The sequence below is a fragment of the Triticum aestivum genome, chromosome 4B, assembly GCF_018294505.1.
Source record: "Triticum aestivum cultivar Chinese Spring chromosome 4B, IWGSC CS RefSeq v2.1, whole genome shotgun sequence".
NCBI lineage: Eukaryota > Viridiplantae > Streptophyta > Magnoliopsida > Poales > Poaceae > Triticum > Triticum aestivum.
The window spans coordinates 349,987,233-350,011,001 of record NC_057804.1 but is presented as its reverse complement, the minus strand read 5'-3'; the positions used below and the strand labels follow the sequence as shown (position 1 = coordinate 350,011,001).

Genomic DNA, 23,769 nt, shown 5'->3' with positions numbered 1-23,769 from the left:
AGCCATGGGAATCTCCGACGTCCAATCCTTGGTCTATGATCTTATCGGGTCAAGCCCGATAAGAGGGAAATTTACATCCCGCCTGTCACACACCGTCGCGACCATCAAGGATTTGACTGAAGGCTCGTTGTCACCAAAGTTAAAAGCAAATTATGTTTGGGTTTCTGATCATCTCACCCAAGCTTCTAGCCCGGAGTCTGACGTGCGCCCTGAAGAGACCCCGGAACCAAGCCCCGACTTGAAGCATGGCCTTGAGTCTGCACAAGATTGTTCAGTTGGCTTTCCGGATTCCGAACTTGGCGTGCTTGATACCGCGATTGCGCTGGACACCGCCGCCAAAGCTCCAGATATGCAACCTAGTGAGACACAAAGTTTTTTCCCACCCACCCCCCACGTTGAGTACTCTCTAAGTAACTCAGGAAAGCCAGACATATGGGATTTAATGTACATAAAGCAGCAGCCCAGAGAAATGGTCCACCCCTTCTGGGCCAGATTCCTCCTGGTCAAAGAAACAATGACGGACTTCTGCGACCAACAAATCATAGCGACCTTTCAGCATAACTGCCGGCATGAAGGAATCTTGAATGCCCTCGCCCATCGCCACGTTCAAAACTTCACCGAGTTATCAAACCTGGTATGCAAATATTGCACCATGCAAAGCCCTGTAAGGCGCAACAATGCGCATGGAGTCAATCCATGCGGAGGAACCCGAAAAAGCTCGGGAAAAACGCTTATACCCACAGCGGTCGGCGGAACACGAGCCCGCCGAGAAGAAGAATAGATCCCTCGCCGGACTCAAAATAGTCCTCGATGAGCTACTGGACAAACCATGCCCCATATGCTCGGTCTTGCTGAACACAAACCCAACCCATAGCCTTCAAGCTTGTTAGCTGGTCAGGTAGGTGGCTTAGAGTGGGGAAGCTATCCTCGGAGTCACACCCTCCAGTAGGCGATTAGCAAGACTCCTGTACAACGACACTGAGGTCCTCACAATCTACGAGACATTTTCCTCAAATAATTAGAGGAAAAGAGCCCTTCGAGAGCTTGGTCAAATGCACCAGGTGACAGCCACAAATTCATGGATGGACACACCAATCACCTTTGACGAGGAAGATGAGCCAAAGGCCGACCCCGTCCGAGCACCCGCCGCACTAGTACTCGATCCCATAGTGTATGGCTTCAGACTAACCAAGGTGCTATTGGATGGAGGCAGTGGTTTAAACCTCATTTATGAGGTTACCCTTGATAAAATGCAGTTTCATAGATCTCGCGTCGAACAGAGGTACTGATGTATGGTAGAACCCTAGATGCCCGATGTCGGTGTCAAAACCAGCAGATCTCGGGTAGGGGGTCCCGAACTATGTGTCTAAGGCTAATGGTAATAGGAGGCAGGGGACACAATGTTTACCCAGGTTCGGGCCCTCTCTATGGAGGTAATCCCTACTTCCTTCTTGATTGATCTCGAGTATTACAAGAGTTGATCTACCACGAGATCGTAGAGGCTAAACCCTAGAAGCTAGCATATGATTATGATTGTTGTTCTACGGACTAAACCCTCTGGTTTATATAGACACCGGAGGGGGCTAGGGTTACACAGAGTCGGTTACAGAGAAGGAAATCTACATATCCGAATTGCCAAGCTTGCCTTCCACGCAAAGGAGAGTCCCACCCGGACACAGGACGAAGTCTTCGATCTTGTATCTTCATAGTCCAACAGTTCGGCACAAGTACGTAGTCCGGCTGTCCGAGGACCCCCTAATCCAGGACTCCCTCAGAAGCCCCTGAACCAGGCTTGAATGACGATGAGTCCGATGCGCAGATTGTCTTCGGCATTGCAAGGCGGGTTCTTCTCCAAATCCCTGAGTACCTGCTGTAACGAGTAGTGTCGAGCGAATTGCAAGGCGGCATTGCAAGGCGGCTTCCCATTAATGTTGCGCTCCTCAGCTTCTGTACTTTAATAATGGCAGTCTCCACATGTCGAGCGAATGCAAGAAGTCGGGGCATTTTTACATTTGCCACCCTGACCATGTAAGAAAATCGTCTATTAAAGAGACGGGGATCCTCAGATCCAAATCCGACCATCTTCCCCAGCGAGGATTCATCAAAGCACGCCCGAAAAAACCATCCCATCATGGCCGGCCACCGCAGCTCCTCCTCTCGCTCCCATAGCGCTAAGCCAGGTGATTGGGTGAAGTGCACCCTATCCCACGACCAGTTGGTGGAGTTGCATACCTAGGGGTTTCTCCCGCCTGCATATCTTGTCGCCGTCGGAGTCGGACTTGCCACTTACGATGGCGAGGAGCAAGGATAGAGTTTCCCCAACCCATCCAGGGGGAGCGAGTATGCCTTGTCCCTTACTTGCTGAGGGGCCTCGGATTTCCAATCCATCCGTTCCTCCGCGGGCTCCTGGAGTATTACAACCTCCAGCTGCACAACTTCACTCCTGCCTCTATATTGCACATCGCAGGTTATGTCGCCCTTTGCGAGCTATTTCTAGGCTGCGAAGCTCATTTCGAGATATGGAAGAGGCTATTCTGCCTCGTCCCACGCAATCAGGAGGGGTCAATATATCAAGTGGGCGGAGCCGAAATATGGCACATCACCGGGACCGGATACCTGTCCGGCACTCCGAAGAAGACGTCCGAAGACTGGCCTTCGGAGTGGTTTTATTTCAAGGACGTCCCCCTTCGGGACCCTATCCGGATGGGTCTTCCTGAGTTTGCCAATGCCCCACTGAAGAAATGTCGTAGCTGGCATCCCTGGAGCCCCCAGGAGGAAGATAACAGGGAGGTCATTTATCTGATGGGCAGGATAAAAATGCTGGCCAAATCTGGATTGACAATAATCGAGGTTATGTCAATATGCACAATGCGGGGGGTGCAGCCACTCCAGTATCGTGGGCGCCCCATGTGGCACTTTAATGGAGAGGATGATGCCACACGCTATGGTCGGAAAGGCTCGGACTCCGCCACTGCCCTGGCGAAACTATTGTCCGATTTGTATAAAGGAGAAGAAGAGGATTTTTCCGAATTAAGCCACGGGATGGATTTTCCATGTACAACCCCCCTAGCTGGGTGAGCTGCTATCTTTTACTCAACTCTATTCATTCCCGCATTCATTCATCGCAAATATTTACCTTGCTAATTCATAGAAGGAACTGCAAAAAGCTGTGAAGGAGGTCCACAGCCAGAGGACCCTGACCGGGCCCTCGACCCTGGACTCGAAGAAGATTCGGACATATTTGTGGAGCTCGTTGACAGGACATTTTACGAGGCAAGCTGTGACGGCGCCTTGGTGGCCATCATTGCTGATTATCCTGGCCTCCTCCCTGCATCACATGTAAGTAAAACCTGAATCCTGACTTCCGAGAAGGATCCCTTCTTTACACCTTACCCACCGCACACGTATTGCACTTTATAGGGAAGGCCATCGGGGCGCCGTGCCGAACCCGCGGTGACTCACCAACGGGGGGCACCCAAGCCGGGTAGGCTTAAAAGGAAGGCGGTTAGGACTGAGACGCCATCGTAGAGGTATGATTTAAAACCTGCTCCATGATTATCGTCTTTAAAATATAACAATGGCCATTGTCCCGTGGCAGAAAGAGTGCTCGCTGGACTGTGACCGGAGATCCTGCCGGCCACGCCTCCACTAGCCGAACTCCAGATCCGGACTCGAGGGAGGAGGCTAACATGGGGACAACGCCGGACGGTCCTCCTACAGAGGATGCGGATAGAATATCCGCCACAAATTTCAAAGTGGAGAGCACCATGAATCACAGGTGTCGACGGGCCATACTCCGCGACCCTAATTTCTCCGAAGAGGCATTCAATGCCTTCAACTCGGGAGATGCGTACATCCGGGCTGCTCAAGGTGGGCTTGCTAGAGCCACAGACCAGTATTTAAAGGATATACGAGTAAGAGAAATCTGATAATTATGTATAACAGTAGTGCCTGACACTTGAAACAGTTGGCACAACTGATTTAAGGATCATTGTATGCATAGGTTCTTACAGAGAAGAATAATCATTTGTCTCAAGAGCTGGAGCAGTGCAAAGCCCAGCTATGGGCTACAGTTGCCGGAATGGAGGAGTCCAAGAAGGCCTCGCCTGGTAATACTTGTCTCAATCAAAAAGAATGTAATTACATGTACCAGTTAGTATTCGGCATGCTCGCAAATCTAACAATAGACTTTGCAGGCAATCCCGAAGTGGATCCGGAGATCGTACAAGAGGATGAGCACCACGCTCAACACAAGTTAGGCGGGAGAAGAACGATCTCCAGGATGCCAATACCCGGCTGGGCGTTGAATTGGAAGATGTTCGGGCCCAGCTTGCTGACTCCGTGAAGGAGAACAAAAGGCTTCGACGCGGCATTTTTAGTGCGTGCTCAAACAAACCTTTATACAGTTCGGCGAAGAAACAGGCTAACAGAGTTATGTCTGTAGGTATGCTGACAGGTCGTCCCGAAGAGCAGATGCCCGGATCTGCGGGCGATCTTCTAGAAGAGCTTTCACAACTGCATGAACAAGTTCGGCAGGTGATGCAGGGTATTGCCCAGGCCTTGTGGCCATCCGCCTCCCTGCCAAGAGGCATGGGGGATCTTGTATAGATTCTCAAGGGAGCGCGGCGGCACTTCCGATTATGGAAGATATCGGCCTGTCGACAAGGTGCGAGGGAAGCCTGGGCCATGGTGAAAACGCGGTACACCAAGGTTGATCCGAACCACATGGCCTAGGTCGGGCCTGTAGGGTCAGATGGGAAAGAGATTCCCGTTAGTTTGGTATATGACCATGTAGGATTAGCCGCAAAGTATTCCCGGCAGGATTGTAGGCTAGACAGCCTGTTGGATGGTATAGAAGAAGAATTTAGCCACGTGACTGTGTACTTTAATTAACATATTTTTCCCTACCCGGATTGTAAATCATTTGTCATGGTAGACCTTTTCAATTCAACCTCTGGACCCGACAGTCCGGAGTGTATCCGAATACCCACTCAGTTATGTAAACCGGGGTACGCATGGAAACCAGGCGTAGGGGTCATAAGTGCTTGAACAGACAAGTACCCAACTAGCTATGTTATATTACATGGATAGTAAGAAACATCTTCCAGGGAGAATAGTTCCGTTAAGGGTTCCTTTCCCTGGGTACGCATGCATTAATGTGCATGCCTGAACTGCGAACAGAGATCCGGGATATAAAACATCTGGGGGTTTATATTGTAATAGGTAAGAAAACATCTTTTGTTCACCGATTGAATATTCCCTTAAGAACGCTAGCTTTCGGCTTCACCCAGTCTGAGGTACACATCCGGCTAACCCGGCAGTAACAATCGCAGAGTTGCTCCCCTTATGCCCTAGCTGAACTAACGGGAACGTAGGGCATAAACACAGGAGCCAGGCAAGCCAAAACTTAAGTCATATCGATGCATATAATGGCGAAGAAACGGTACATATGGAAAAGTGACACATATGTAGTGGGCATAAAGCCCGGAAGATAATTAAGCTTCTATATGAGAAGCCCCCAGGTATAATGAGTGCGCATAGCACGTCAGGATTGTGTAGTCAAGTCACACTTGAAGCTTTTTAGGGCCATAAAAAAAGAAGGAGAGAAAGAGGATATAACTTTAAAAAAAGGAAAGCAGAGGTAAAGAGACGAACACAGGGTTTGGCACTAGGCGTAGAATCTTCGGAGTCTGACCGCGTTCCATGGGTTTGGCTCGAGTCGATTATCTGATGCATCACGCAGACGGTACGCTCCTCCAGTGAGAACTTTATCAATGATGAAGGGACCCTCCCACTTGGGCTTGAGCTTGTCCTTTTTCTTCTCCGGTAGGCGTAGAACGAGTTCGCCAACGTTATAAGTTTTGGCCTGTACTTCTCTGCTTTGATACCTTCGAGCATGTTGCTAATAGAATGCAGAACAGGCTTTTGCAACGTCGCGCTCCTCCTCCAGGGCATCTAAACTGTCCTGCCGATCAAGCTCGGCTTCTCTCTCTTCATACATGCGTACTCGAGGTGAGTCATGAATGATATCGCAGGGCAATACCGCCTCTGCGCCTTACACCATAAAAAATGGTGTGTATCCGGTAGTGCGATTCGGCGTGGTCCGCAGTCCCCATAGTATGGAGTCGAGCTCCTTGACCCAGTGTGTATCTGATTCCTTCAAGGATCGCACTAGTCTGGGTTTGATGCCGCTCATAATAAGACCGTTTGCTCGTTCGACTTGCCCGTTTGTTTGCGGGTGATAGACGGAGGAGTAATCGAGCTTAATGCCCATGTTGCCGCACCAAGTTTTCACCTCGTCGGCTATGAAGTTGGAGCCATTATCGGTGATGATGCTGTGGGGGACACCGTAATGGTGTACAACCCCAGATATGAAGTCTATCACTGGTCCAGATTCGTCCATTTTAACTGGTTTGGCCTCTATCCATTTGGTGAATTTATCCACCATAACCAATAGGTATTTTTTTATTATGGCTTCCTCCTTTAAGGGGTCCGACCATATCGAGCCCCCAGACCGGAAAGGGCCAAGTTATGGGGATTGTTTGGAGAGCGGTAGGTGGCATATGGCTTTGGTTTGCGAAAAGCTGGCAACCGACGCAATTTTGGACGAGGTCCTGTGCGTCTGCTCGGGCTGTCGGCTAGTAGAAACCTGTACGGAAGGCCTTGCTTACAAGGGCCCGAGCTGCGGCATGGTGGACGCGGAGTCCAACGTGAATTTCGGCCAAGAGCTGCCGCCCTTCCTCTTTGGAGATGCACCTTTGGAGTACTCCGGTAGCGCTTTTCTTATAAATCTCTCCCTCGTGAACCTTGTAGTCTTTAGAGTGTCGCACAATGCAACGTGCCTCATTTTTGTCCTCGGGGAGTTCTTGCCTATTTAGGTAGGCTAAGAAGGGTTCTGTCCACGGGGTGATGACAGCCATGATCACGTGGACCGAAGGTGTTATTTCGGTGGCAGAGCCTCCGATTATGTCAGTGTGTTCGGGATCTGGGGTTGTGGTCGGATCCGGACTAGTTTTGTCGGTCTCCCCTTCCCACACCACGGATAGCTTGAACAGCCTTTCCAAGAAGATATTAGGTGGGACGGGGTCGCGCTTAGCACCGATGCGAGCGAGAATATCCGCCGCTTGATTGTTTTCTCGGACCACGTGATGGAATTCGAGCCCCTCGAACCGAGCTGACATCTTGAGGACGGCATTGCGGTAAGCCGCCATTTTCGGGTCCTTGGCATCAAAGTCTCCATTTATTTGAGATATTGCAAGGTTCGAATCCCCACGCAGTTCTAGGCATTGGATGCTCATGGAGACTGCCATCTGAAGACCATGCAACAGAGCCTCGTATTCGGCTGCATTGTTGGAGTCTGTGTATAGTATTTGGAGTACGTATTGGACTGTATCTCCGGTGGGCGATGTCAGGACAACGCCCGCTCCCAGACCAGCCAGCATTTTAGAGCCGTCGAAGTGCATGATCCAATTGGAGTATGCGCCGTACTCTTTAGGGAGTTCGGCTTCTGTCCATTCGGCGACGAAGTCATCCAGTACTTGCGACTTAATGGCTCGTGATAAGTGCATTTCATATATATAATTTGGCACTCAAATTTAGCATCTATCGTGATATATCCATCCATTCTTGCTATGAGTTGTGATATATTTGAATGAAAATCATATAAAAGATCATTTACTTGTCATTTGTTTCTTTTGCAGAAAAGTGCGCAAGGCACTATAATCGTCAAGATTTCTACTATGTGGCTAACGAGAAGAGAGAAGGGCGTGTGTGTGACGACAAGAAGTAACAAAAGGGGCTAACTATAGAAGAGAGGGGATCTACTTGGGAAGGAAGAAGATAGTAGGAGGGCCCATGTGCAAACATCAAAATCTGCCGTGAGGGGATCAAAATCCCTAGGTCACTACACAATTCCCCTCGGGCCTGGCTACATCTCCTTCTCCCTCAACCTCCTTCTCCACCTCCGGCCGCCGCCACGGCCAGGCCGGCGTGGTAGGTGCGCCATCCATCTTCACCATCCGCTTCAGAGCACCACCTCCTACCACCACATCCGCCATCAGCACCTCGAACCATCCAGTCATCACCGCCGCCACCAGCGCCGCATCACCACCGCCATCTCCAGCGCCACCCACGAGCGCTGCCACTCGCGCGACCCGCTAGACTGGCGTCTGACTGCTCGCCACTTCTTCCTTCTCTCTGCTGCTTCTATTCTTCTTCCCCTTGCTGCTCCTCCACCTCTCTTCTTCTCCAAAAAACTGTTGTTGCTGCTCTCTCTCTAACTTCCCCACATCTCTGTTGTTCTTCTTGCCCAAACCTTGCTGCTGCTCCTTCTCTGAACCTACTGCTGCTACTCCACTTCCTCTGCTCCTCTTCTTCTTCTCCCTCTGCCGTTGTTCTTCCCCTCAACCTCCTGCTGCTCCTGCTCTTCTAAGCACCCATGCCGCTGAAATCCTTCTCTGAACCCCAACCTTTGTTGCCTCTTCTTTACCTGCGCTCGCCTGCTTCTCCTTTTCCTTTCTTTTGCTGTTGTTCACCTTCATTGTTGAGTTTCACCAAGGAAACGACCAACCTAAACCCTTCCTGCTGCTGCTTTCTCTCTCTATATATATCTCCCTCTCTGTGTAATTCCTTTGAGGTACTTATGTATGTTAGATTCGACAGTAATCTGCTATGTACTAGTTTTATATGTTACCTGTCCGTGAACTAGTGGCCTATAAAATTCAGTTTACTTGTGATTCTTATGTTGGAATAGTTCCTTGTGAAGGCAGATGTACCTATTAAATTTTCAGTCTATGTATTAGCTCTGTACCTGTAATATATGTTGTGACATGAAGCATTTTCATCCTTGTCCATTATCTTGCTTCTTCCCTCTGTCATACGCTTGTTAGATAAATATATGTGTTCATGTCCTGTTGTTTCCTTTTGTGTTAGCATTTTAGTTTCTCAAGTAATAGGAAAATACCAAAAAAGACAATATAGACAATCTGAACCTCCCCTTTGCTTATTTTACATTTTCTTTGGCGGCGATCTTCGGGAACTACCTTGTTTAGTTTAGGTTTTATTTTCTGTTTTCATCACCAAATATCGTGTCACCTAGCTTTAGCCGAGCATAGTTGCCGTCACCTAGTCCCTGTGGAGAACACGACATCCGTAGTTTGGGCGTAAAAACCCTGCTATATTACTATTGATCATTTTGGCGACGTTGCCAGGGAGTAGCGTCGAGCGATTATGTTAGCTATAGACCAGGTTTATTTTAGTTTCGTGTTTAATTCATCGTGTATTTATTTTTCTGTGTTTCTTTTATATTTTTTTCCTTGTTGTTGCTTTGGCTTATTAGGATACTAACATTCTGACTAGTATTTACTGTTTATGAGTGTGCGTAGGAAATCTGATCTATTTGCAGGTTGATTGATAGTTACACTTGGTGGAGATATGGTGATGCTTCGTGATGTTTGGATGCCAAGCAGCAATTGCTATTTCACAGGGCCACTTTGGCCGCCTTTTGAGGCAAAAAATTTTGAGCTAAAGCCTGGTCTTATTGCTTTGGTTCAACAACAACAGTTTGGAGGTCTGCTCACTGAGGATCCCTATGAGCACTTATACCGAGTCATGGAGTATTCAGGTACAATCAAGTACCATGGAGTTCCTCAAGATGCTATCAAGTGCATGTTGTTCTCATTCTCTCTCCGGGATGATGCTCGTGCTTGGTATCGATCCTTGCCATCAAGATCATTCAGTTGGAATGAGATATCACAAGTTTCTTGGATAAATATTTCCCACTACACAAGCAGTCCGCAATTCGAGATGAGATCCTCAGCTTCGTTCAGCGTGAAGGCGAGAGCTTGTATGATGCTTGGGAGAGATACAAGGCTTTATTCAGGAGATGTCCTAACCACGGGCTCGAGATATGGTTAGAGCTACAGATATTCTATAGAGGATTGACTTCGAACACTCGAGCTTATGTCGATATGGCAGCGGGTGGAGCTATTACAAACAAGACACTTGATGAAGCTTTTCTGCTGATTGAGAGCATAGCTTTCCACCAACTTCAGTGGTACAATAAGAAGCCCACGTCAGATTCATTGGTTTGCTTGCAACAAATCACCACACCTCAGCCACCAATTCTTACACAGAACCCTGAACCTCTATCTCAGTGTGACAAGATTGAGCTTGCATGGATTATATTTGACGATGATGACACCATTCTAGTTGACACACACGCTACAGATCATATGGATACTAGTGTTGGAGATCCGGTTTTGCATTGTGATGATTCTTCCATGGATGAGCCAGAGCTGCAGTTAGTTGTTTTTGATATTGAGGAGTCACCTTTAGTTGATATTGATCATGTGCTGCTAGAGCCAGATATGGAGAAGTTCACCTTCGATGATGTTAGCCGCATTGCTTCCACAACACTTGAGCCTGAGATGGAGAGCTTCATGGTTGAGTATGGTGAGGTGGATTCAGATGTCAAGGAGCCAAGCTCTACTATTTCACTTGTTGACACGAGTCCGGTTGAAATTTCTACTACCACACCTCACTTGGTATCTTCAATTGAGGTAGTCCTGAAGTTTCTTCCTAACTATCTCAGGTATGATCTTAGCTTTCTGGACAAGACATGTCATATCGCTGATATTGCCTATGCCCCATGTGACTTGTTGTTGATACATGTTCCTGATTTGATCAATAGATATACTTATATGATAGGGTACTCTATCGATGACTTAGAGGGCATTCTCTCTGTCACTTGTATTGGCTTGGTTGTTGAGTGTGCTTTCAGGTTTTTGCTTGTGCACGATCCATTACATGCTGACCAGGTTCGAGGTGACATTCCTTGGGACACTGGTGGACTTAGAGCATGGGGATCTCTGTTGGAAAAGGCAGTGCCTAGGAGGCGCTTAGGCACGCCTAGGCGCTAGGCAATGACCCAACGCCTCGCCTAGGGCATAAGCAGAAGTCTAGGCAGAGCAAGTAAGAAATTGTCTACCCAAGCAAGAAATCATGCCATATTGCACTAATATGCCAAAAGGGCTATATTCAAATCATAGTAGCTGGTCGTTAACATGCTTATATGCCTAAATTAATAAAATACACATATAATAACCACATATACACCCTAATAGTAAAAATTATATAATCGCCTAGGCTGCGCCTAGGGCGCTTAAGCACTACTTAGGCACTAGGCAAAGGCAAACCGCCTCGCTTACGCCTACCGCTTTTTCCAACCTTGATGGGGATGAGGAGAAGCAAGGGGGCACACACGAGGAAGGGAGAAGCTGGAGCAGGCATGAGGATAGAGAAGCAAAAGGAGAGGAGCTGCAGTTGGTGAGGTGATCGAGCGAGTGCTACTTCCTATGAAAACCCGGTGAGGTGTTTCATGACCCATTCCTAGTATATCATCCATTGATACATGCTGAAATCAAATGTTATTTGGGTTGCTTAAGCCATGTCTTAAATATTGCCCCACTGAATTTTACTTGACATATGGTGCTTGATGAGAATATGTGAACTGAGTGTTGAATGCCTGGTAAACTAGTGATCTATACAATGCTTGCTTTGCTGAAAGTAGTGGAAGTTATTAGTTTTGAGTGCTCAAATCCCTAGTATACTAGAAAACTTAATCATTTTCTGCTTTTACCTAGATCACCACGTTTAGATGCTGAATTTGTGCTAACTGTGTTCCCATTGAGAGCAATCACCTAACCACTATGGATTAGCATGCTATGTTCCCTGGATCAGTAGCATGTGAACCAGACATGGAGAAGTGATGATTCCTATTTTTGTGCTTATGTGTTGTTCATTTAAGATAAGTAATAATGAATAAATAAGTCTAACTACCTACAGTAGCATGTCATGTTCCCGGGATCGGTGGCATGTGAAATCGGGTTAGCTTGGGCAGTAATTAATAATAAAAAATGTAATTGTCGAACCAGGTGTATACCATGTTCTCGGGATCGGTGGTATGTTCCTTTGGCGAGACAAACAAAAAAACTAATAATTGGTCGAGCCAGGTGTGTACCATGTTCTCGGGATCGGTGGTATGTTCCTATGGTGAGACTAATAATAATATAATCATTGCTTTATCTCTGTAAATAAGTGATTTGATCACAAGATTTAATTCTAGTTCATTTTGTTCTTGGGATCATGCTCTCTTTAGGAACCATTTGGCGCAGTCATCTTTTAAACTTGTTGATCCTCTTTTATCTCTGTAAAAGTTATGGTCATGCTTACTAGTATCCTACTGCTTTGTAGCACTCCTAACCATTAATTTTCACTAGCTAAGTCTGAAGCATGCCTTGTTTGGAGATCTATTTTACCAGGACATTCCTTACTCAGTTTACTGTTCATTATCTTGCCTTTGTCATATTCCTTTGCTTGAGGACAAGCAAAGATTTAAGTGTGGGGGAACTTGATAAGTGCATTTCATATATATAATTTGGCACTCAAATTTAGCATCTATCGTGATATATTCATCCATTCTTGCTATGAGTTGTGATATATTTGAATGAAAATCATATAAAAGATCATTTACTTGTCATTTGTTTCTTTTGCAGAAAAGTGTGCAAGGCACTATAATCGTCAAGCTTTCTACTATGTGGCTAACGAGAAGAGAGAAGGGCTTGTGTGTGACGACAAGAAGTAACCAAAGGGGCTAACTATAGAAGAGAGGGGATCTACTTGGGAAGGAAGAAGATAGTAGGAGGGCCCATGTGCAAACATCAAAATCTGCCGTGAGGGGATCAAAATCCCTAGGTCACTACACAATTCCCCTCGGGCCTGGCTACATCTCCTTCTCCCTCAACCTCCTTCTCCACCTCCGGCCGCCGCCACGGCCAGGCCGGCGTGGTAGGTGCGCCATCCATCTTCACCATCCGCTTCAGAGCACCACCTCCTACCACCACATCCACCATCAGCACCTTGAACCATCCAGTCATCACCGCCGCCACCAGCGCCGCATCACCACCGCCATCTCCAGCGCCACCCACGAGCGCCGCCACTCGCGTGACCCGCCAGACTGGCATCTGACTGCTCGCGCCACTTCTTCCTTCTCTCTGCTGCTTCTATACTTCTTCCCCTTGCTGCTCCTACACCTCTCTTCTTCTCCGAAAAACTATTGTTGCTGCTCTCTCTCTCTAACTTCCCCACATCTCTGCTGTTCTTCTTGCCCAAACCTTGCTGCCGCTCCTTCTCTGAACCTACTGCTGCTACTCCATTTCCTCTGCTCCTCTTCTTCTTCTCCCTCTACTGCTATTCTTCCCCTCAACATCCTGCTACTCCTGCTCTTCTAAGCACCCACGCCACTGAAATCCTTCTCTGAACCCCAACCTTTGTTGCCTCTTCTTTACCTGCGCTCGCCTGCTTCTCCTTTTCCTTTCTTTTGCTGTTGTTCACCTTCATTGTTAAGTTTCACCAAGGAAACGACCAACCTGAACCCTTCCTGCTGCTGCTTTCTCTCTATATATATATCTCCCTCTCTGTGTAATTCCTTTGAGGTACTTATGTATGTTAGGTTCGACAGTAATCTGCTATGTACTAGTTTTATATGTTACTAGCCAAGAAGGCTTTTATTTCTTCCAGTCCGGCCGTGGCCGCATCCGTACACTCGAAGTGTTCGGTGCGCCGAAGAAGGCAATAGAGAGGTAGTTCCTTTTCTCCCAATCGGGAGATAAAGCGTCTTAAGGCAGCCACGCATCCAGTTAATTTCTGGATTTGCTTGAGGTCTATTGGGGTAGCCAACTGTGACAAAGCTCGGATTTTAGCCGGATTTGCTTCAATTCCTCTATTGGAAACGATGAAACCCAGGAGCTTTCCGGTAGGAACGCCAAAAACGCATTTTTCTGGTTGAGCTTGATATCATATGTTCGGAGATTGTCGAACGTAAGCCTCAGGTAGTCTATTAAAGACTCGACGTGTCTGGTTTTGATGACCACATCGTCTACGTATGCCTCCACTGTTTTGCCGATTTGCGTTTCCAGGCATGTCTGAATCATGCGTTGATAGGTTGCACCGGCATTTTTGAGCCCGAAAGGCATGGTGTTAAAACAGAAGGGACCATATGGAGTTATGAATGCCATTGCGGCTTGATCGGACTCCGCCATCTTGATTTGATGGTATCCGGAGTATGTGTCGAGGAAGCACAATGAGTCGTGTCCTGCGGTAGCATGGATGATTTGATCGATGTGAGGGAGAGGGAAGGAATCCTTTGGGCAAGCCTTATTGAGGTCCTTGAAATTGACGCATAGGCGCCAGGATTTGTCCTTCTTTGGTACCATCATCGGGTTTGCTAGCCAGTCCGGGTGTTTTATTTCTCTGATGAATCCGGCTTCGAGTAACTTGGCTAGCTCCTCTCCCATGGCTTGTTGTTTAGGTTGTGAAAAGCGCCGAAGAGTCTGCTTGACCGCCTTGTATCCCTTCAGTATGTTGAGGCTATGCTCGGCTAGCCTGCGTGGGATACCTGGCATGTTCGAAGGGTGCTAGGCGAAGATGTCCCAATTCTCGCGCAAGAACGCCCGCAGTGCGGCATCTATTGTAGGGTTCAGCTGTGCCCCGATGGATGATGTTTTTGTAGAGTCCGTTGGGTGGACTTGGAATTTGACTATTTCGTATGCTGGTTTGTAAGAGGTGGACTTGGACCGTTTGTCGAGTATCACGTCATCCCTGTCCACTTTGGAGCGCAGCGCGGTTAGTTCTTTGGCTGTGAGGGCTTCGGATAATGCCTCAAGGGCCAGGGCGGCGGTTTTGTTTTCGGCGCGGAGTGCTATGTCCGGATCACTGGCTAGAGTGATGGTTCCATTGGGCCCGGGCATCTTGAGCTTCATGTACTTGTAATGGGGTATAGCTTGGAAGCTCGTGAATGCATCCCACCCTAAAAGGGCATGGTATCCGCTACTAAACGGGGCCGCTTGGAATGTGATTTCTTCGGACCTGTAATTTTCTGGTGTGCCGAATACCACATCTAGTGTGATTTTCCCGCACATCATGCCTCCCGACTAGGGATAATTCCTCTGAAGGTCGTGCTGCTTTGCTCAATGTGGCTCTTGTCTATTTCCATTTTGTTGAGGGTTTCCTCGTAGATGAGGTTTAATCAGCTGCCACCGTCCATGAGTACTTTAGTAAGCCGGAAGCCGTCCACAATTGGACTAAGGACCAAAGCGGCTGGTGCTCGGACTGTTCGGAAATGAGGTTCGTCACTGGCATTGAAGGTTATGGCTGTGTCATTCCATGGGTTTATTGCTGCAACGTGGCAGACTTCGGCGAGGCTGCGAAGTGCTCTCTTGCGCCTGTTATTTGAGGCGAAAGTCTCGAAGACTGTCAATATTGTATTGTTGTTTTTTGCGGGATGATGCTCTGCGGTATCGTTAATGAGGAGATCCTAGCCGCTCTTAGCCACCTGCCGAAGTATCCGACATGCTCTAAGGCTGTGTGTTGGTATGGTATCCGGTGTGGTGTGAATTTTGCATGGCCCATTGAGCCATCCCTCCAATACGGTTCCACGCCCTGTAGTGGGCTTTGGTTTCTTTGTAATTGGATCGAGTGACTTGCGAGAGTGCACCCTTTTAGTTCGGACGAGGGGTTTAGTGAGGGCCGGAGGATCCCAGAATTTTGCTTGGGTTTTCCAGGTGCTTTCCATCGCACAGTACTTCTGTACTATGGCCGCCAAGTCAGCGAAGTGTGCTATGTCACGGCGACTTATGGCCTTAAGGATTCCCTTGTCCGTGCAATTTTTGCAAAAGAATGAGATTGCGTCTTCCTCACGACAGTCCTTGGCCTTTCTCATTACAAGGAGGAATCTGGCCCAAAAGTGATGTACTATCTCTTGGGACTCTTGTCTAATGTGGGAAAGATCGCTTGTATCTGGTTGGGTGGATAGATTTAAGTCTGAACCCTGACCCAATCTGAGACCCAGAGGCAGAGGAGCTTCCGAGCTTGGCAGTTCGGGCTCTGGGGTGTTGCCCAATTTCTCTGGCCCGCTGTCCGATTCTAAGTTCGGAGCCTGGGTCATGTCCTCCCGTAGACGGGTATCCAGCTCGGAGAGCTCGGGAATCCGGACATAGTTCGTCCTCAAAATAGAGGAAGAATCGCTATGTTGCTCCTCCACCACCACTATCTGATGGGTGACCGGCGGAGAGTTAATCTCTCTTTGGTCGGGTTTAAGCCCGATCTGATCATAGTCTGCAGCGACTCCAAAGGCGGCGATGCGATCCAAGAGCTCGTTCAAGGACAAGAGCTCCATTAGATCCATCTGCTCGGTGTATTCCGAGTTGACGTGGAGGCTGTTCTTGATGACCCGAGAAGTCATCATCGACGCGGTGACCGAACGGGCGGTCATGACGAAGCCGCCTAGTCGAAGAGTTTGGCCTTAAGCTAGGGCTCCCCCAGAGGTGATGTCATCCTTGATGACAAGGCGGGCCATCAAGCCTTATGGTGACGACACAGTGGAACTCTCAATGAAAGCACCATGTCGGTGTCAAAACCAGTGGATCTCGGGTAGGGGGTCCCGAACTGTGCGTCTAAGGCTAATGGTAACAGGAAGCGGGGGACACAATGTTTACCCAGGTTCAGGCCCTCTATATGGAGGTAATACCCTACTTCCTGCTTGATTGATCTTGATGATATGAGTATTACAAGAGTTGATCTACCACGAGATCGTAGAGGCTAAACCCTAGAAGCTAGCCTATGATTATGATTGTTGTTCTGCAGACTAAACCCTCCGGTTTATATAGACACCGGAGGGGGCTAGGGTTACACAGAGTCAGTTATAGAGAACGAAATCTACATATCCGAATTGCCAAGCTTTCCTTCCACGCAAAGGAGAGTCCCACCCGGACACGGGACGAAGTCTTCGATCTTGTATCTTCATAGTCCAATAGTCCGGCACAAGTACATAGTCCGGTTGTCCGAGGACCCCCTAATCCAGGACTCCCTCACCCGATCTTTCACGATTGGAGGGGATCCTACGAAGAACATGAAGAACACGAGGAGAAATCACGAGGGGAAACACGAGAGAAATCACTCAACCAACAACATTTGGTCACACATATGCTAGATCCTCGAAACACAAAGAGTGATACATGATTCAAAGTCAACAAAGGACGATACAAAAGGTCTTCTCCGTGAGGAGGTCTTGAAGGGTCTTCCTGTTATGGGGTCTTGAATCCGCTTGGGGGATCTTCTCCGAAGAGGTCGTGAACTCCAATGGAGAAGTAACCAAGTGGATGAGCAGAGCTCTCACACAAATATGAGCTAATCCTTCGCTCGAGCTCTTGTCATTGGTCCAAGTGGTGTCGTGGGAGATGTAGATACATCCATGGGGATGACCGTGGGATACTCCGCATCATCTCCCCCCCCCCCCTCGGGAAAGATCTGACCTCGGATCGAAAGCTTCATCACCATGGTATGGCGACAGGTCTTTGGCATTGAAGATGTCCCTCATGTTGTACTTGTCGCTTGGGAGGTAGATCTTGTAAGTGTTGTTGTTTTTGTTGTAGCATGCTAGCAACTTGAAGGGTCCATCGGCTTGGGGTAGAAGTTTGGACTTGCGTTCGTTGGGGAAGCATTCCTAAGGTGTAGCCACACAAGATCCCCGATGTTGAATATCATGGGTTGCTTGTTGATGTTGAGCTTGGTCGCGAGTCTTTGTACTTGGTGCTCGATGGTGTGCCTTGTATCTTCATGCATCTTCTTGAAGTAGCTTGCTCGCGCACCCGCGTCCATATTGATGCGCTCTTGTAGTGGAAGAGGAAGAATGTCCAATGGGGACAACGGGTTGAAACCGTAGATGACCTCGAAGGGGGACTTGCTGGTTGTGGAGTGTCTTGCACAGTTGTAGGCGTACTCAGCGATGGGTAGGCACTCCTCCCACTCCTTGATGTTCCTCTTGATCAACACGCGTAATAGAGTGGAGAGTGTTCGGTTCGTCACCTCCGTTTGCCCATCGGGTTGAGGATGGTGTGTCGAAGAGAACAAGAGCTTGATTTCGAGCTTGGCGCATAGAGTCTTCCAAAAGTAACTCAAGAATTTGACGTCGTGGTCCGAGACAATCGTCTTTGGCACTCCATGGAGGCACAAGATGTCCCTGCAAAAAATATTTGCAATATGTGAAGCATCATCTATCTTGTTACATGAGATAAAATGAGCCATCTTAGAGAATCGGTCCACAACAACAAACACGGAATCCTTTCCATTTTGAGTTCTAGGAAAACCAAGTACAAAGTCCATGCTAATGTCTTCCCAAGGTTGATAAGGAATACGAAGGGGCATATAAAGACCATGGGATTGAGCTTTTGACTTAGCTTTGCGACATGTAGAGCATCGGTTGGTGAAGCGTGAGACGTCATAGAACATCTTGGGCCAAAAATAGTTCTTGGAGAGCGCAGCTAATGTCTTGTCACGACCAAAGTGTCCCATTAGTCTGCCTCCATGAGCCTCTTGCAAAAGGAGCAAACAAAGAGAAGACTCGGGAATGCAAAGTTTGTTATCTCTCATAAGGTAATCATCCTTGATGTAATAGCGTTCCCAAGATGTATGCATCAAACACTTGGCATGAGGAATTGCAAAAGTAGGATCGTGCGCATATAAGTCTTTTATGTGCTCAAAGCCAATGACACTCAATTCAAGTTTAGTGACAAGCATGCATATAAGGGAAAGAGCATCCGCCACTACATTTTCCTTACCTTTGATGTACTTGATGACATAAGGAAAAGACTCGATGAATTCACTCCACTTAGCATGACGCTTCTTCTACTTAGTTTGACCCTTTAGGTACTTGAGCGTTTCATGATCGGTATGGATGATAATTCATGAGGGCGAAGATAATGTTCCCATTCACGCAAAACTCACACTAAAGCATATAGTTCTTTTTCATAGATGGGATAATTGAGTTGCGCTCCGGAAAGTTTCTCAGTAAAGTATGCTATGGGGCGCTTCTCTTGCGTTAACACACCTCCTATACCATTACCAGTAGCATTGCAATGAATTTCAAAAGGTTTGTGAAAGTTGGGTATTGCAAGCACGGGACCATGAGTAAGCAAATTCTTAAGCTCATTAAATGTGGTATCTTGGAATGGTCCCCAAACAAATGGAGCATTTTTCTTACTCAAAGAATGCAAAGGTGAAGCAATGGTGCTCTTCACAAACCTACGATAGAACCCGGCTAAACCAAGAAAACTACGCACTTGTTGCAAGTAGGTTGGTTGGGGCCAAGTTTTAATAGCATTGATCTTAGATTCATCTACAAGAACACCCTTAGGAGACACAATGAAACCCAAGAAAACAAGCTTATCAACACAAAAAAAGGCATTTGTCCATATTAGCATAAAGCGCTCTTTCGTAAGGGTTTGCAACATGGTTATAAGATGGGTGACATGATCTTTGAGGGATTTGCTAAAGACAAGAATATCATCAAAATAGACCACAAAAAATACACTAATATAGGGTCGAAGAACAAAATGCATGACTCGCATGAAAGTACTGGGAGCTTTGGATAAACCCATTGGCATAACTAGCCATTCATATAAACCAAATTTGGTCTTAAATGTTGTTTTCCATTCATCACCTTCTTTGATGTGTATTTGATAGTAGCCACTCTTAAGGTCAATCTTAGAGAAGATGGTAGCTCCGCTAAGCTCATCAAGCATATCATCTAAGTGTGGAATAGGGTAACAATATCTAATGGTGATAGCATTGATGGGACGGCAATCCGAACACATGCGATAAGTTCCATCTTTCTTAGGGACAAGGATTACCAGTACGACACAAGGGCTCAAACTTTCACGTACATGACCGTTGTCGATGAGTTGTTCTACTTGCCATAGGATCTCCTTAGTTTCCTCGGGGTTGACGCGGTAGGGAGCTTTGTTAGGTAGAGGTGCCCCAGGGATGAGGTCAATCTGGTGCTCAATGTCTCGTAGAGGAGGTAGTCTCGTAGGTAGCTCATCGGGAAAAACTTCTTGGCATTCCTGCAAAAGAGAAGACAACAATAAAGGTAGATCATGAGAGGTGTTAGTTTTTGGTGCCTCGTCCTTGCACAAAAGGACATAGTGCATAACACTTGATGGGTTCTCACACACTTCTCTCATCTCACTTTTGGTGGCAAATAGAACTAAGTTCTTCTTGTCGCTCATCATGGAGGCACTCAATTTTGGCTTGTGGCGCTCACTCTCTTTTGGGTGGGTCGCTCCCTCACTCTTTTCTCCACGATGGGTGGCTTGCTTGTCAGCGATCACTTGACTTAGAGACATAGGTTCTAGCACGTACTCCTTTCCTTTCATCTTGAAGCTATAGTGATTGGTACGCCCATTGTGGATCACGCCTCGGTCAAATTGCCATGGTCGACCAAGAAGGAGGTGGCAAACGGACATCAGGACAACATCACACTCCAAAGTGTCTTCATATGCTCCTATCTTGAAAGAAACTTTCACCGTATGCTCGACTTTGATAGTGCCGAAATCGCTTAGCCGTTGAACCTTGTAGGGGTGCGGGTGCTTCATCTTGACCAATTGGAGCTTGGAGCATAGTTCTTCACTTCCCAAGTTATGGCAACTACCTCCATCGATGATGACCTTGACGGACCTTCCATTGATGCCGGCCTTGGTGTGGAAGATATGGCATCTTTTGTCTTCATTTTGTTGATGTTGAAGAGCCAAGACTTTGGAGACAACGAGAGCAGGGCTCGAATCCTCATCACAAAAGACTTGATCATCTTCATCTGCTTTCACGCGCCGGTGCAAGGCCACTTGCTCAAGGGCTTCCATTTCCTCTTCTCTCATGGAGTCATAGGTACTGTCGTCGTTGAGGATCATGGTGTGCTTGTGAATGAGCTTGAGGAACTTGACGATGCACTCTTGCTTGATAGTTCCTCTCTTGGATTTCTTCGTGAAGTGCTTCCTCTTGATTGCGCATATCTTGGTTCCGGTTGGCGATGGATCGACTTGACTCTCGAAGGGCACGGTGCGCCTCAAGTGCTTGTGTTCATGTGGTTGTTGTTTAAGACATTGAGCCTCAGCATCTTGTTCGTCTTGGTGTTGGTGTCACGCCCAAGATGCGACCCTATCCTAAAGAGACTCGAAGGTCCCACCAAGGATAGAACCGCATATTGAAACACTTTTGCAAGGTGGATATCATTACATCAACATTACATAATAGATGGGGATACATACAAGAGGCATACAATGCCACACGAATACATCATCACAATACATAAGAGCATCATCCGACTACGGATGAATCACAAACAGAAACTCAAACGACATCCACCCTGCTAGCCCAGGCTGCCGACCTAGAACCTATACCCTGATCGAAGAAGAAGCAGAAGAAAAACGCAAGACGAGCAAGCATCGCTCTCGCGTCATGATCATCGCATAACCTGTACCTGCAACTGTTGTTGTAGTAATCTGTGAGCCACGAGGACTCAGCAATCCCATTAACATGGGTATCAAGACTAGCAAAGCTTAATGGGAAAGGAAGGGGGTAAAGTGGTGAGGCTGCAGTAGCGACTAAGCATATATGGTGGCTAACATACACAAATAAAAGTGAGAAGAGAGCAAGCGGAACGGTCGTGAAGCTAGCAATGATCAAGAAGTGATCCTGAACTCCTACTTACGTCAAACATAACCCAAAACTGTGTTCACTTCCTGGACTCCGTCGAAAAGAGACCATCACGGCTACACACGCGGTTGATGCGTTTTAATTCGGATCTGGTGTCAAGTTATCTACAACCGGACATTAACAAATTCCCATCTACCACATAACCGCGGGCACGGCTTTCGAAAGATTATACCCTGCAGGGGTGTCCCAACTTAGCCCATGATAAGCTCTCGCGATCAATGAAGGATATACCTTCTCCTAGGAAGACCTGATCAGACTCGGAATCCCGGTTTACAAGACATTTCGACAATGGTAAAACAAGACCAGCAAAGCCGCCCGGATGTGCCGAAAAATCCCGATAGGAGCTGCACATATCTCGTTCTCAGGGCACACCGGATGAGCGAAGCGTACAGGAACCGACGTAATCCAAGTTTCCAAGGAATGGTCCCGCACGGTGCTCTAGTTTGGACCAACACTCGAAGGAGCACTGGCCCGGGGGGGGTAAAATAAAGATGACCCTCGAGAGCGCGACTTCCAAGGGAAAAAGGGCTAGGTGAGGCAAATGGTAAAACCAAGGTTGGGCCTTGCTGGGGGAGTTTTATTCAAAGCAAACTGTCAAGGGGGTCCCATAAATCACCCAACCGTGTAAGGAACGCAAAATCCGGGAACATAACACCGGTATGACGGAAACTAGGGGCCGCAAGAGTGGAACAAATTACCAGGCATAAGGCCGAGCCTTCCACCCTTTACCAAGTATATAGATGCATTAATTAAATAAGAGATATTGTGATATCCCAACATAATCCTATCCACCATGGAGCAATCTTCAACTTCACCTGCAACTAACAACGTTATAAGAGGGGCTGAGCAAAAGCGGTAACATAGCCAAGCAATGGTTTGCTAGGAAGGGCGAAAAAGGTTAGAGGCTGACATGGCAAATTTGGAGGCTTGAAGAACAAGTGATAGGTAGCGCAGCAAAGCGATAGAACGAAGCAACTAGCATAGCAATGATAGTAGTGAGATCCAGGGTAGCGGTCATCTTGCCTGAAATCCCGCAAGGAAGAAGAACAAGTCCATGAAGAAGATGAAGCCACGAAGACGAACCAAGCATAGACGAACGAATCCTCACGATCGCAACGAAACGGGAACTATCGAGAAGAAGCACACAACATGGTAAACACACCACACATATACATGACATGATGCACAACCAAGCATGATGCATGACAAAGCTACATGAAGCTACTCATGGCAAAAGATGATGCATACAAGAGCAACACATCAAGGCAAGTTTAAATGAGGTCGGAAACAACATATAACAATTCCGGTAAGTCCTCATATGCAAATTTCGAAATTGGTCCAGATCTGAATAAACCTTATGTTCAAGTTGTTAAACAGCAAGTTAAGATGCACCAAGAAGATCTACACGAGATTCTAGTCAAGTTACATATAAAGTTCATTTAATTCGGAGCTACGGCCTAGAAGATATGAGCAAAACAAGTTAAACATGGCATAGATGCAAAATGCAAACAAACATCAAGCAAACACCTCAAAACAAGGATGCAACATAATAATATGAAACTACATGCAAAATCAAGCAAGTTTCATATAGAGCACACTCAAAACGGAGCAACGGTTCAACACACACACTATACAAGTTTAAAGGGAAAGTTGTCCAAAACAGCAACTAGGCATATTGCAAGCATCAAAACAATATGCTACAGCACCCCAACATGATAATAAAAGACATGGACATGATGTACAGGTAAAGCATGACAAAACATGAACACTGGGCTATCTCCAGAAATCACTAGAACATGCTCCAAAACACATGACAAGATTGCAAATAATAACAGTTTTAGATTTTGCAGAAATAACATCAGGTTGCAATGTTTAGAGCTATCAAACAACATGCTACAGGAACTTATCATGGAAAATAAAGGCATGGCATGAACCTACTAATTGCATAGAACAAAAGTCCTTTACTGACCATGAGCCAAAAAGGATTAGAAGATATGATGGCACCCATGTAAACATGGCAAATGATATGACAGATTCAGCAAACAGGGCATGGCAGGAACAACGATAAGTAGGCATGTTGGTGAGCTTGAACCACTCACCACAGAGCAATACATGGCATGAAAAGGCAACCAAAAGTAAGAAGACATGTTTATGAAGCTAAGC

General features: G+C 47.1%; 1 non-coding gene across 1 annotated transcript; it reads right to left on the bottom strand.

The window, feature by feature from the left end:
* Positions 1-9,797: 9,797 nt before the first annotated feature.
* Positions 9,798-9,901, bottom strand: LOC123095254 (small nucleolar RNA R71). Its single transcript, XR_006446153.1, has one exon. It is a non-coding gene; the product is annotated as a small nucleolar RNA R71 (small nucleolar RNA).
* Positions 9,902-23,769: the final 13,868 nt, after the last annotated feature.